We start from the raw sequence: 13212 nt of genomic DNA, 5'->3' as shown, positions 1-13212 counted from the left end.
TATCAGACTCTCAGTCCCCTTCTAGTCACTTATTGTGTATGTGTATATATATATATATATATATATATATATATATATATATATATATATATATATATATATATATATATATATATATATATATATATATATATATATATGACTGGTCACACTACTCATAGGACAAGCAAAGACCAGTTGAACCTGCTCTTAAGTTTATTAAAAACAACAAAGAAAACTCGCTGGAAATTAAGAAATAATTCATTAACTCCAGGCACACAGCTAGCTATCTATCTTAAGACATCCTATGCAAATAGAGTACTTAACTGGAGATGGACGAAGCAGAAGCCACACCTGGTTTACCTCGTGGTCTGGAGCCCTGGAGTCCTTCTTCAATCCTCTCTCGTTGTAACGGTGTAAGGCTTGGTTGCGGGGAGCTGTGGGCGTGAGGAAAACACTTGCTGCCTTAGAAGAAATGTATTCTTAACCTAAGATACAGCGTAGCGTTGGCGAGAGAGCCGAGACAGTAGGTGTGTGCCGGTCGAGCTCTCTGGAAGGAGTGACGAATTACAGATTGGAAAATAATGAAGCTACAATTTTGGTCACGTATGTCAAGGTGACCTCTTAGCTTGATGAAATGCTTTGTATACATACTGAGACGGTAAACACTGACAGATGACATTCCTACAAGGTGGCGTGATCTATCTGTCGTGGGTTTTTTCCATTGATATTTGCATGCCTAATTCGTGGTGATATTAAATAATAATAATAATAATAATAATAATAATAATAATAATAATAATAATAATAATAATAATAATAATAATACACTGATATACTACAATTACTATAACACTGCTCGGTCACCTACCACTGATCGCGACCTCGCGACATCCCCCCAAAAATATAATTAGTAGTTGACCCGATATAGTGTGAACATGTTGAGCAGACTGCTTATGTCACAAGTATATTAAAACAATGGCTAAGCAGGAATATTCGTACAGCAATGACATAAATAATGAGAGGTAACACCAGCGGGTGCAACATAAATCATAGAAATAATCTCTAAATGGAGAAACATAAAGACACAAGTATATATAGTTAACAAGTGGCATAGTTACAGAACATGAAAGTCTCATCCAGCTTCCAAAAAAATAAGAAGAACAACAACAAAAGGTGGGAAGATAGTACAATGTTAAGGTACAGGAGCAGGATAAATGGCACATTTCTTGCCTTTTTTCTTGCGTTAGAAAAAAAACTACCTAGCCAGTGGCTTCCCTGCATCCTGTCGCCTTGTCTGAACAACCAAATAATCGTGCAGGACAGAGTTCCTCCTAATAAGGTAGCACATGACGACGAGACTGACGAACATCAGAAACATTGGCACAAAAATTCCAGGGTACAAGTAGGTGAGGTGCAAGTATTCAGGCAGCGTTTCCTCCAGGGTTTCTGCAAACTCTGTTTCTTTTGCAAAAGACAATGAATGAAGGGAATTAGTCACATAAGAGATGCTGGAGAAGTGAATGTTATCGAGAGACCGCAGAGGAAACACTCGATGGGAAATATTGGCCGTGAAAACCAGACGGATCCGGGACGGGTACGTTGTTATGTTAGTGGAGCGGATATAGCATGCTTCCGCTATGGCATAGTGACCAGTAACCCGTTGATAAGTGGTACCCTCCTGACAGATTACTGATATGTAGAAGGACTGAGGAAAATAGAAATAATGTAGACCCTGAAAGTTCTTATGGAAAACAGGTGTTGGGGGTAGTTGCTTGTAAGGGCACAGGGAAAGAGCGTCAGACGCGTTCACCCGGGTGAGGGCGATCTCGCACACTCCTCCCCGAACCGGTAGGAAGGCAAAAAGAGACGCAGAGCAATAGAATCGCCTGAAGACCGTCTCCTTGCAATATTGCAAGAGTGAGTAGCTACCCGTTGAATACAGAGCGAAATCCTTCGCGATTAAGACAAGAGACGGGGACGTGTCCAGGGCTAACACACTGTCCTTAGCGGAGAAGGGAAATGGAACAATTTCATGGGCCTCAAACACGTCCGCCGTCTGAAACGGAACATGAATGATTATGGCATCTGGCGTGAGGCTGGACTCAATCAAGGGGTAAAAATATTGACTCATGTCTGGGTTGAACAAAGGCTTGATACTATAATTTTGATACCCGATATGGACAGTCGTTCTCAAATCGTGTAGAGGGAACAAGGCAGGTGTGACTCTACCGTGCGCAGCAACCACCATGTTGCTAATAACCTGCTGATTTGCCGTTGCGACAGAGTTAATGACGTTTTCCAATACATGCAAGGCCTGATCTAGAAGGAGAAACTGATTCACCTGGTCGATCTGCTTGACAACTATGCTGATAACTTCTGCCATCTTATTCGTTTGCTCTAGCAGTTCCTCAATGTGAGTATGCAGTCGCGCAAGTTTTCTACAATTGGTGTTGATGACCCTGCGATTTCGAGCAGCAAAGGAAAGTACACGATTGTAGTGGTCCCGCAAATCGCGCACGTCCTCGTCGGTTGCCGTACCGAAGAGGAACTTTGAGGCGGACCCTACGATGTTGAGCAACCCCCTCTTTACCCGAGAGTGAACTGAGTGAAAACTATAGTCGCTTTCTACTTCATCAACCTTTCTCCGTAAGAACAGAATCCTATCCTCCAGTAGTCGAAAAAGATCCAGAGAGTTAGTACTAGAAGGTGCCTTTGCTTCCCTAGCCTTGGTTGCCCGTATGGCGTCTGCCATGCCGAGTAGTTTTTCTGAGACTATCCTGATTGTGTCCGTGGTGTTGCTCAAAGAAGTATATGGATATTTCACGAGGAGCACATCTTCTTTGAGGAAGACCTCTCCTATGTGTGCCGTGAGGGCGCCAGGCTTCAGGTGGATGGGTGTCGTTGCAAGTAGGGAGCCGAGGTACAACAAAATGAGCAGAAAACGCAACATCATGACCTGAAAGTGGTGGGAATTAAATATTTAAACTCGTGGTCTCAAGTCATAGCTATGGGTGTTGGGATTATCTTGTTGAACATTTGACTCTGAAGGGGAATTACCAATATCAAGGTCCAAGGGTGAGGGAATTACTTTCAGACGATCACTGTGAACTTCTAGACTGACTCCACTATTTGGCTCAAGAACCTCGAACCTATTTCCCCTGACATTCCGAACAACTCGGTAAGGACCCACAAATTTAGCCCCCAGTTTCGAACTCCTTTCCGCTTGCTTAATCATGACGGTGTCACCCTCTTTTATTTCCACCGGGACGGCCTTTTTGTGTTGTTTTGACATCATTTCAACCTTTGTAGCCTTTAACGTACTCCTAACCTTTGAGTGTATCCTGGAAAACATATGCATCTGCTGTTGCGCGTACTTATCAATGTTGTAGAAAGGTTGCTGTGGTTTTGTTAGGAGGTCGTACGGAAGACGTTTTTCTACCCCATATAAGATGTAGTAGGGAGATTTTCCCGTTGAGTCGTTGACAGACGTATTTATGGAAGCGGCTATTTGTGGTAGCCAATCTTCCCAGTTATCGTGGAGATCATTCACGATTGGTCTGAGGACCTGTAAGATTTTCCTATTTGCCCTCTCCGCTAACCCATTTACAGCTGGGTGGTAAGCTGTGATGAAGGATTGCTTTATGTTAAACTGAGTGCATAATTCGTCCAGTACCGCGTTTCTAAACTCGGCACCATTGTCACTCAAAAGAATTCGAGGAGACGAATGGGGACAACGTGAGTCACGAGGGCATGGGCCACGCGTGTGGCTGTCTTGTCCTTGAGAGGCGCTAGAACTAGAAACCTAGAGAACTGGTCGACGCACACTAATAAGTAGCGCGAACCATGTTGGCTCTGGGGGAGCTGTAATAAGTCTATATTTACAACATCCCATGGCGCCTCTGGTACTGGGTATTGCAACATAGGTGCTGGCCCTTTTACGGACCCCTTGTGCTTAGCACAAACGACGCATTGTGCGACATGTTTTTTCTACATCAACCCGTAATGTGGGCCAGTAGTATTTTTGTCTGGTGACAGATAGTGTCTTGTCCCCGTGACGCTTAAGCGTCACGGGGACGTATTTGTCTGGGATGACCAGTTGTTCTATAGGTACTGGTTTGGTTGGCCATGACCTACAAAGGAGGTTGTCCTCTGATAGGAAAAATTGTGAAAAGGGAACTGGCAATTCTGGAAGGTTTGTTTCGTCTCCCGACTCTAGGGCGTAAATTAACCTCTTCCACACTGGGTGGTCTCGCTGAGCAGTGTTTAGCTCAGGTGAAGTGAAGTTGTGGATGACCTCTGGAGTGGTAATCGCGCCTATCGGAATATTTCGAGATAAAGCTTCTGCGACCACATTTGTTTTCCCGGTGATATATTTTATCTCCGGATTGTATGCTTGGATCGTTAAGAACCATCTTGCCAGACGACCGTGTAGGTTTTTTCCCTTGAAAAGATCAGTGATGGCCGCGTGGTCTGTGTACACCACAATTTTGTACCCCATCACTATGTCTCGAAAATGTTTCAAAGCCCACACAATTGCAAGAGCTTCTAGGTGGGTAACAGAATAGTTATTTTCCGGAGCTGTTAGTACTCGACTGGCAAACGCTATTACATGCCTTTTGCCGGACTTATCTGTTGCATAAGAGCGGCTCCTAGTCCACTGGCCGAACCGTCGGTACAAAGCTGAAAAGGGTCCTTGAAATCTGGAAAGACAAGGACCAGTTGTAAGCGCTTTCTTTAAATCCTCAAAGCTCATTTGCTGAGCTGGGAGCCACTGAAATGGTACGTCTTTCTTTAATAGATGGGTTAGGGAACTCGCGCGTGCTGCGAAGTCCTTTATGAAAGGCCTGTAGTAACCTGCGACTCCCAAGAAAGATCGTACCTTGTCTGTAGACGTTGGTTGAGGGAACTCGGCAATAGCTTTTACTTTGTCGTCCACTGTGTGGATGCCGAATTCGTCCACGACATGCCCCAAGGACTTGATCCGAGGCTTTAAGAATTCACATTTAGTGAGTTTGAGCTTTAATCCTACCTCTTGAAGTCTGTGTAGGACTGCTTTTAGTGTTTCCATGTGTGCATGCACGTCTTTACTTGCTATGATGATGTCTAAATACACATAGACAGAGTTGCCCAGAAAGTCCCCAAAAATACTATTCATTGTCCTTTGGAAGGTCAAGGGAGCTCCTTTGAGCCCGAACGGCATCCTCGTCCACTCATAGTGGCCATGAGGCGTGCTGAAAGCCGTTATTTCACGGGACTCGGGGGCCATAGGCAGTTGCCAGTAGCCACTGACCAGGTCTAGACTCGTAAAGACTTTATTTCCTCTACCGAGACACATCAGAAGATCTCTAAGAACGGGAAGCGGAAAATGATCATCCACGGTCGCGTTGTTCACACGCCGGAAATCAATCACAGGACGGTAAGAACCGTCTTTCTTTGGAACCAGAAACAAGGGTGAATTCCACGGTGAGTTCGATTCTTTGATGACACCTTGTTCTAACATATCAGATATAAGCTGCTGCACTACTTCCCTCTGACTGTGGGAGTTTGTATGCATATATATATACAGGATTGGTATTGGGTTTTAACTTAATGTGGTGTTCAGCACACTGCGTAACTCCAAGCGGCTCGCCTGGTAGAGCAAGCGTCCCCCTATATTGTTCCAGCAGCTGGACTAAGGTAGGCTTAATTTCGGAATAGTGTGCAACTTTTAGGAACGCCTCTAAATTAGCTGTGTCTCGTTTGTGAGAATCCTGACACGCCGAGGTTATGCCTGAGACTTGGGCTGAAGGATATTCAGCTGGTTCCGGGGCTACATTTTTCCCATACACTAGACACTGGCATACTCTAACACCGTGTTTTAAGGATACAGGGGATCCTGACGTGTTTAACAAGTTTTGCAGCACGATCCGGAACTATTTGAAGTCCTTCTACGAGTGCCGTTACTGTCCGCCACAAGTCTGTAATGTTTTCGTGTGGTTTGACCACAAGAGGTGACACTTAGGCGGTGGCAGACCCTGAGTCTGTGGTGGGTTGGTCATTTTCCCCCTCTGAGGGCGGGATTACTGGTGACATAGGCGATGGATTTACCATCCCCTGTATGCGTCGTCCTAGATACACGATCACGTTGCTTTCAGGGTTTATGGTTATGTGCAGGTCTTTCATGGCGTTTATTCCTAAGATCCCGTCTACAGGTAAGGCAAACCTTCTAGATACATAAAAGATATCTCGAAAGGGACATACCTTTTCATGTAAGCTGACTGTTAGTGGTACTCGCCCTAGGATTCCCAAAGTGGTGCCTGTCACACCTATCACATTCAGGTCGTTCCCTTGGAGCGGCCAATTTCCCCCTCTGGCCTGTCGTGTCAGTGACCTGTAAGCGGAGTCTGAGATTACACTGACTGTCGCACCTGTGTCTACCGCTAAGGTGAGTGAAATTTTGCCCACCTTGCAAGGGAGGGCAATTATGCTTGTCCGGCCCAAGGCAGCAATGACTGAGTCAAGTTGCTCCCCATTTGTTTCGTCCTTATGGGATACTTGGATGTATGCCTTGGGGCTGTCACGGAGTCATGCCTTTTTTATTCTGAGAAGTGGAGGGGTTTGGTTTACTGTCCGCCGAGGACTTGTTCTTCTGTTCCTCCTTGGCCTTTTGTATTGCATAACAACTGTCTGTATCATGAAAACAATTCCCGTGGACATGGCAAAAGGCAGTCTTCCGCTGATGGTTTGGCCTAGGGTTCCTGTGTGATGAGTGATGGCTGCCTCTGTATCCCCCTGATCTCCTATCAGACCCCTGTGTAGAGTGTGTTGAGTCCCTACGTTTAGAGTAGCATGTATTCTCGGAATGTCCTGACTGTTTGCAAAACCTACAGGTGAGAGATGCCTTACTTTGTGCCTGCAATGCTGCGGCTGCTGCTAGGGGTGGATTGTGAGTGTGTTCTTGAACCTTGACTTCTAGCTCTGAGACGAAGTCAACCAACTTCCCGCCTGGTTTGAAGGTCAAGGGAAGGGCAGAACGGCGGTTCTTCTCTGAAATATGAAATAAGTAAAAAAGCAACTCCAAGACTGTCTTCACCTGTTGTTTTTGCATACTGCCCCCAGGGAGCCATTGCGCGTCTTCTAGACTTTTGACACAGTCAACCGCCAGCTGATTTGCCTCAGTCATGGCGTCCCAAATCGGCTTTGTTGAGGAATTCTTTTGGAGGGAATCTACCGTGTGGGCCATCTGTCTAACGATGCTTGGTTTACTCCCGCCTCCGAAGATTTTTATGAAATTCTTTTTAAAAATCTCATAGTTTACTCCAATGTTCCCCGAAGCGAACGCAGAGGACTGCATCAAATTTAGTGCCCCAGAGCCTGGTAGTAACCGGGCCCGAATGAATGCAATTTTATCATGATCTTCCGTAATGGAGGAATTTACGATGGCAGACTCACATAGATCTAGGAACTGTCTCGCCGAGTAGTCTGACTCACTGCCAGAGAACTGTCGGATACTCGCGTGAGTTGGAGTGACCCTAATCGGTGGAGGGTGGAAGTGGGATGTGCCCCCGGCAGGAGGGAGGGGGGGGAGGTGGAGCGGTAGGCATTGTGATTGGTTGAGTGGGTTGTAAGTATTTCAACGGACCCGGAGATGAACGATCCCTGCTTCCTGGAATTGATGAGTAATGAGTGCCTGAACGTGCCTTACATTATTAAGGTCATCGGTGTTTGTATCGTGTTCCACTTCCTCTTCACCTGAGGGACGTGTTAACTGTTTAAAGGTGTCGGCGAGTTTAGCGAGAGTGTCTTTATTCATAATATGGCTTAAATCAGCTACAATATATTATCATATTTTAATAGCTGTAATTATTAACGTAACGCGTCTGATTTAATATTTGCGCCGTACCCCTAAAAACAGGAAGAGATGGTTAGCAAGTAGTCTGTTTGACGTCATTCAATGTTATGGTTATAATGTTATGTTATAATGTTATGGTTATATGAAATAATGTAACCCAATAATGTAAGGTTATATGGTTAGGAGAAATAAGTGAGTATGCCTTGAAAGTGCGGTTTTCTCCCGAGCGGCGAAAAGAAAACGGAGAAGGGCACACTGAGGGAAGGTTGAATTACAGTAGGAAAATACAGTTTACCGCTAACAGAGAACAAGAAGGATCAATATCCTTTGCGAATGATCGATTACTCTCACAATTATGAATGACTAACAGTGTTAGATACACATAAATAAAAGAGTCGTGCCTCTGCTTGAATGAAACTGCAATTAGCTTAGTCGGCACATTCTGACAAAAAAGGATAATCAACAATACCAAGATTATACAGCTGATGGAGGGCTGGCTGCGCGAAATTCGGTGGCGGCCGCAGGAACTCCTTGCCAGACGTAGGACGGCTGCGGTGTTCTCCATATTTTGAGTGTTACGGAGCAGCGGTAGTAGATTGGGCGGCGTGGATATGGAACGGCGCCCGAGGTGGTACTTGCTTGTAGTCACCCCGCCATTTTGACTGAGAGAGCGGGAAGTAGTCACAGGACAGGCGGGAAAACTAGAAGGCGGGAACAGCGCGCTATTTCAAATCATATTCGTTATTGCTGCCAAAGCTGAATTATGAGTGGGATGCATGACCAATAAATTTGGTGACGAGCATATATACGTGCGGGCAGATGGACAGCTGCACAGAGGTCATGGGCGCACCCTGTCGGATTAGCGGGTACAAGAAATCGCGTGCTTACTGTCACACCTTCAAATTCTCCTAATCCCCCCTTTCTCAACCCTGGGGTCGCTAAGCACTTTTCCTGGGGGTCGCGGTAATGTCTAGAGGTGCATGAAAATGCTGAGGCTATGGACGGGGGAAGGGGAGGGGCCGTTAGAGAGGATGACGCCGAGAGTAAGGCGGCGGAGCACAAGCGACGCAAATTTCATTCAAACGCGTCACCCCTCAGCCTGTGATTACAGCCCTCGGACTGTGGTAGTGTTCAGTGATGATGCCATGGCGGTACCACGGAGTACGTGGGTGCCGGCCACGGTGGAGGACGGACGGACTCGCTCGCGCTCTGTATAGGACCCACATATGCTTACCAGTTTTGTCTTTTCATGTCAACTTTGTGCTCCTGGATTGATTTAAAAGCCTGCCATGGCTGGACATGGACGGGCTGGTAAAAGTGAACAAGGAAATCATGATCAAACAAAGAACAACGGTGTTGCTATGAATGTAAACACAGGTGGGAGTGATGGCGGTAGTGGAGGCCCAGCTGGTGGCGCCCGAGGCAACACCAGTACAGGTGTTGATGATCAGATTTGTCCTGGGTGTGATAAACAGGTATGTGATAAAGACCAAGCAATGTTGTGTAACCGCTGTAAAAAATGGCATCATATTCGTTGTGAAAAAAATGGAGTAGAGTACTTATAAGGCCCTAATGAGTATAATTGATAATGAGCAATTACATTGGTACTGTGGTGGTTGTAATGTGAGGAATCTTGGAATTTCTCGTGATTTAGAGGCTGCTCAAAAGCTTGTTGCACAACTTGAAGACCTAACAATAAAGCAGAATGCTAGAATTGCTGAGCTTGAAAATACTATTGCTGATAATGGCTATGCTACTGGCCAAGGAGTTGAGGATGAATTAAAAAACTTGTCAAGGAAAATTGATGTACTAAATGGGACAATTTCTACTCTCACATGTTCTAATGACAATAAAGGAACATATGCTGACAAGATAAAGAAGAATCTGCTTGTTATCAAATCCCAGGAACCAAATATTAAGATTAGTGACAAAAAGAAAGAAGTGGCTGAAGTGCTAAAGAATATTCCTATTGTTGACACTAGATTCTCCCAGACTGGTAACATGGTAGTTAATTTTCCGGATGGGGAGTGCAGAGACAGTGCAGCGACTTTGATTCAAGATAATGTGAGTGGTGCTTTGACCAAGAAAATAAAGAAAATGCAGCCAAAAATTATGATATGTAATGTACACGATGAGGAGGAGGATGTTATTGATGCTGTTATTGAAAAGAATGTCTACTTGCAATCAATTTTTGATGTCTCAGAAAATGACACAGTTGTTCAAGAAACCAGCTGCGGGTCATACAGCTCATTATATAATCAAATGTGATCCTGAGGTTCGAAGGGCAATTTATGATCACGGTGATAGAATCTTATTGCGCTGGGGTAGATATCAGATTCGGGATAGATATCATGTGTTGACATGTTATCATTGTCAAAGGCATGGCCACACCTTAAAAAAATGTAATTTTAAGGAAGATGATGCTGTATGTGGTATCTGTTGTGGTAATCATAGAACTAGTGACTGTTCCTCAAATATTCAGAAATGTATCAATTGTGTCAGACAGAGAAGGGAGGAGGTAAATCATAGAGTCAATGCCAGATGTTGTAAGGTTTTCACTGCTGAGTTAAGTAAATTGGCTTCTATAACGGATCATGGATTCTAGGTCTACTATTGAATATTTAAATTGTGCTTTTGTTAATATTCAATCTCTGGGTAACAAGACGGTAAATCTTAAGAATCACCACTCCACCCCCTCCACCACCCCAGCCCCCCCAATCCCCCAAGACAAGCCTGGGGAACCGGGGTATTGGGGGGGGGAGCCCATATCACTGAAAAATGGCCTTCCAAAATTTCCCTAGAAAAATCCCTAAATCAGGAAAAATTCCCTAGTCTCCAAAGTAGGGAAAATCCCTACCGTATACTCACATGCGTGGGCTAATCGCTGACCAAGCATACCACCGCTAACCGGGACTCGGGCTGAACAGGCCCGGGCTATACCCGGCCCTCAGCATGGCAGCCGTTGGGCTGCGTGTTCTAAAAAAAAAAAATAACCACGCGTGGTGGACCTGGTCTCACATGCGTGGGCTAGTCATAACAAGCTATACCATCGCTAACCAAGCGTACCATCGCTAACCAAGCGTACCATCGCTAACCAAGCATACCAGCGCTAACCAATCGTACCGTTGCTAACCAAGCGTACCGTCGCTAACCAAATGTTTGTAGAAAAAAAATATATGAAGACCAAGTGATGCTTCATACGGTAGGTAATGAATGCGAGTTATTTTGCGGCGGCGGCGTTAGCTCGATTAATCCCTTTAGGGAGCTGTGGTTTTAGTGGTCGTTAGCTCGATTAATCCTTGTAGGGAACAGTGATTTTGGTGGTGGGCGGCCAAATCACTGAAAAATGGACTTTCAAAATGTCCCTACAAAAATCCCCAAAATCGGGAAAAATCCCTAGTCTTTAAAGAAAGGAAATTCCCTAACGTATACTCTTGTAATCTATTCCTATATAACGTAGTAGCCGCTGCAGCGGGTCTGTTGACGAGTGTAGGGCGTGTACTTGGATGGTCAGCGTAGTTGAACCCCCACCCCACCACCCCAATCGTAGTCGAGCAACTCTTGGGAAATGTCATGTTTCATAATTACATATGGTACAATACTGACGGTTAACCCGTCCACTTCTTGTAAGTTGATGCTAGATCATTTTTACCGAGTAGTTTAAGGTACAAAATAAAACAGATTTGGTACAGCTGTCATCCAGATCGAACTGACGCTCCTGCTGTTAACTGACGCGGGAGTGACCTACCGACTGCTACGTATGACCCTGGCCTCCATTTTACTCAAATTCCACTATAAGTATCGCGCATTGAACAATATCCGTTTGTTTTCTGACACGTGCTTGTCACACCATATGTTACACTTGACACGCCCGTGTCTTTGTTGGACCCGGTACTGGGATAGTAATCGGTCCTTTTGTCAACCTACATGCACACCAATAAAGAGGTTAAATACTCAGTTAACACTTACCGAAAGGTAAAGTAGACGGATATTTTGAGGGAGTGAGTGTCGGGCCTTCCATCCATTATGGCGGCTTGAAAACAACTGACTTCAGGAACCCGCCGTTAGGTGCTGCCGCTGATACCCTCGCGTAGTAGCATTTTACGAATGTATTAGAAAATACAAATAGCTGTGGCATTAGTTGCTTTAATATAGAGAAAAAAATAACATAAAACTCTTAAAAGACCGTTTTTTTGTCCGAAATCGTTATAATCCATGCGCATTTTGGATATTACTGACTTAGGAACTAGTTTGTAGGGTGCACAGTGCACTGCAAGGCAGGTATGAGGCTCAGTCTGTGCATAGAGGCGCTTGTGAAACAATAACAATGGACTTAGAAAATCCAAGCCACCTAACTCTATAATTAAAGAGGCTTGCCCCCCTGGCCCCTCCCCAAGGTAAAGCGTATACGAAAATGCATTATATTAATAATTCTTTCGCGTGCTAAATTACTATGAATATTGGTTTGGAGTGGTTATTCTTAAGTTTTGCCAACAAGACTATTCAAATTAGGGAAATGTTAAATGAGCAATCACTTGATATTTTAGCTATTTCTGAGACTTGGTTGAATGAGCATGACACAAGTAGAATTACTGAGATGACACCTGCTACTCACACTTTCTTTCATAGCCCCAGAGAGGGCAGACGAGGGGGTGGTGTTGGCATTTTCTTGTCAAATATTTTTTCTCACCTGAGGGTGTTGACATGAGTGAAAGTATCAAGTTTTGAATATATTGAAGTTAATTTTAAGCATCAAAACCAGTGGGTAGCATACCTTGTTATTTATAGGCCACCTTGGTCAAGTGTTAATCTCTTCTTTGATGAATTTAGTGCATTGTTGGACTCAATTGATATGGTTTCTTTTAAAGTTTTTATTGTTGGTGACTTCAACATATGGATGGATGATCATGAAAACCATAACACAGTTTCTTTCTGTGAGCTTCTTGAATCTTATCAGTTATCAAACAAGGTGAATTCAATAACTTCATCAACTGGCCATATGTTAGACTTAGTCATTAGTGATGATGTAAACGATCTCATAGGGAGGGTGGATGTTGAACATGAATTTACTATTTCCCCAGTTCACAGGCTCATAACATTTAAATTATTATTGCCAATATGTAAGGTAACTAAGAAAATTTATTTTAGGAATAAGGTGGGTTTCTCTGCTGCTACATTTATCAGTGAAATTAGTCAGACTTTTTATGAAGATATGACTGGAGAGTGTGTTCACAATGATTTGTTATGTAAATCAAATTGTGTGAATTGTCTTACTGACATTTATAATGAGGTGATTAAGACACAATATAACAATGTGTGTCCGATCCTAGAGAAAGTCATTATTGTCAAGGATAGATCTCCCTGGTTTAATGGTGAAATTTTGACACTGAAAAAAGAGA

This window comes from Eriocheir sinensis, unplaced genomic scaffold (assembly GCF_024679095.1).
Source record: "Eriocheir sinensis breed Jianghai 21 unplaced genomic scaffold, ASM2467909v1 Scaffold723, whole genome shotgun sequence".
In the NCBI taxonomy this organism is placed as follows: domain Eukaryota; kingdom Metazoa; phylum Arthropoda; class Malacostraca; order Decapoda; family Varunidae; genus Eriocheir; species Eriocheir sinensis.
This window is presented reverse-complemented; position numbering follows the sequence as displayed.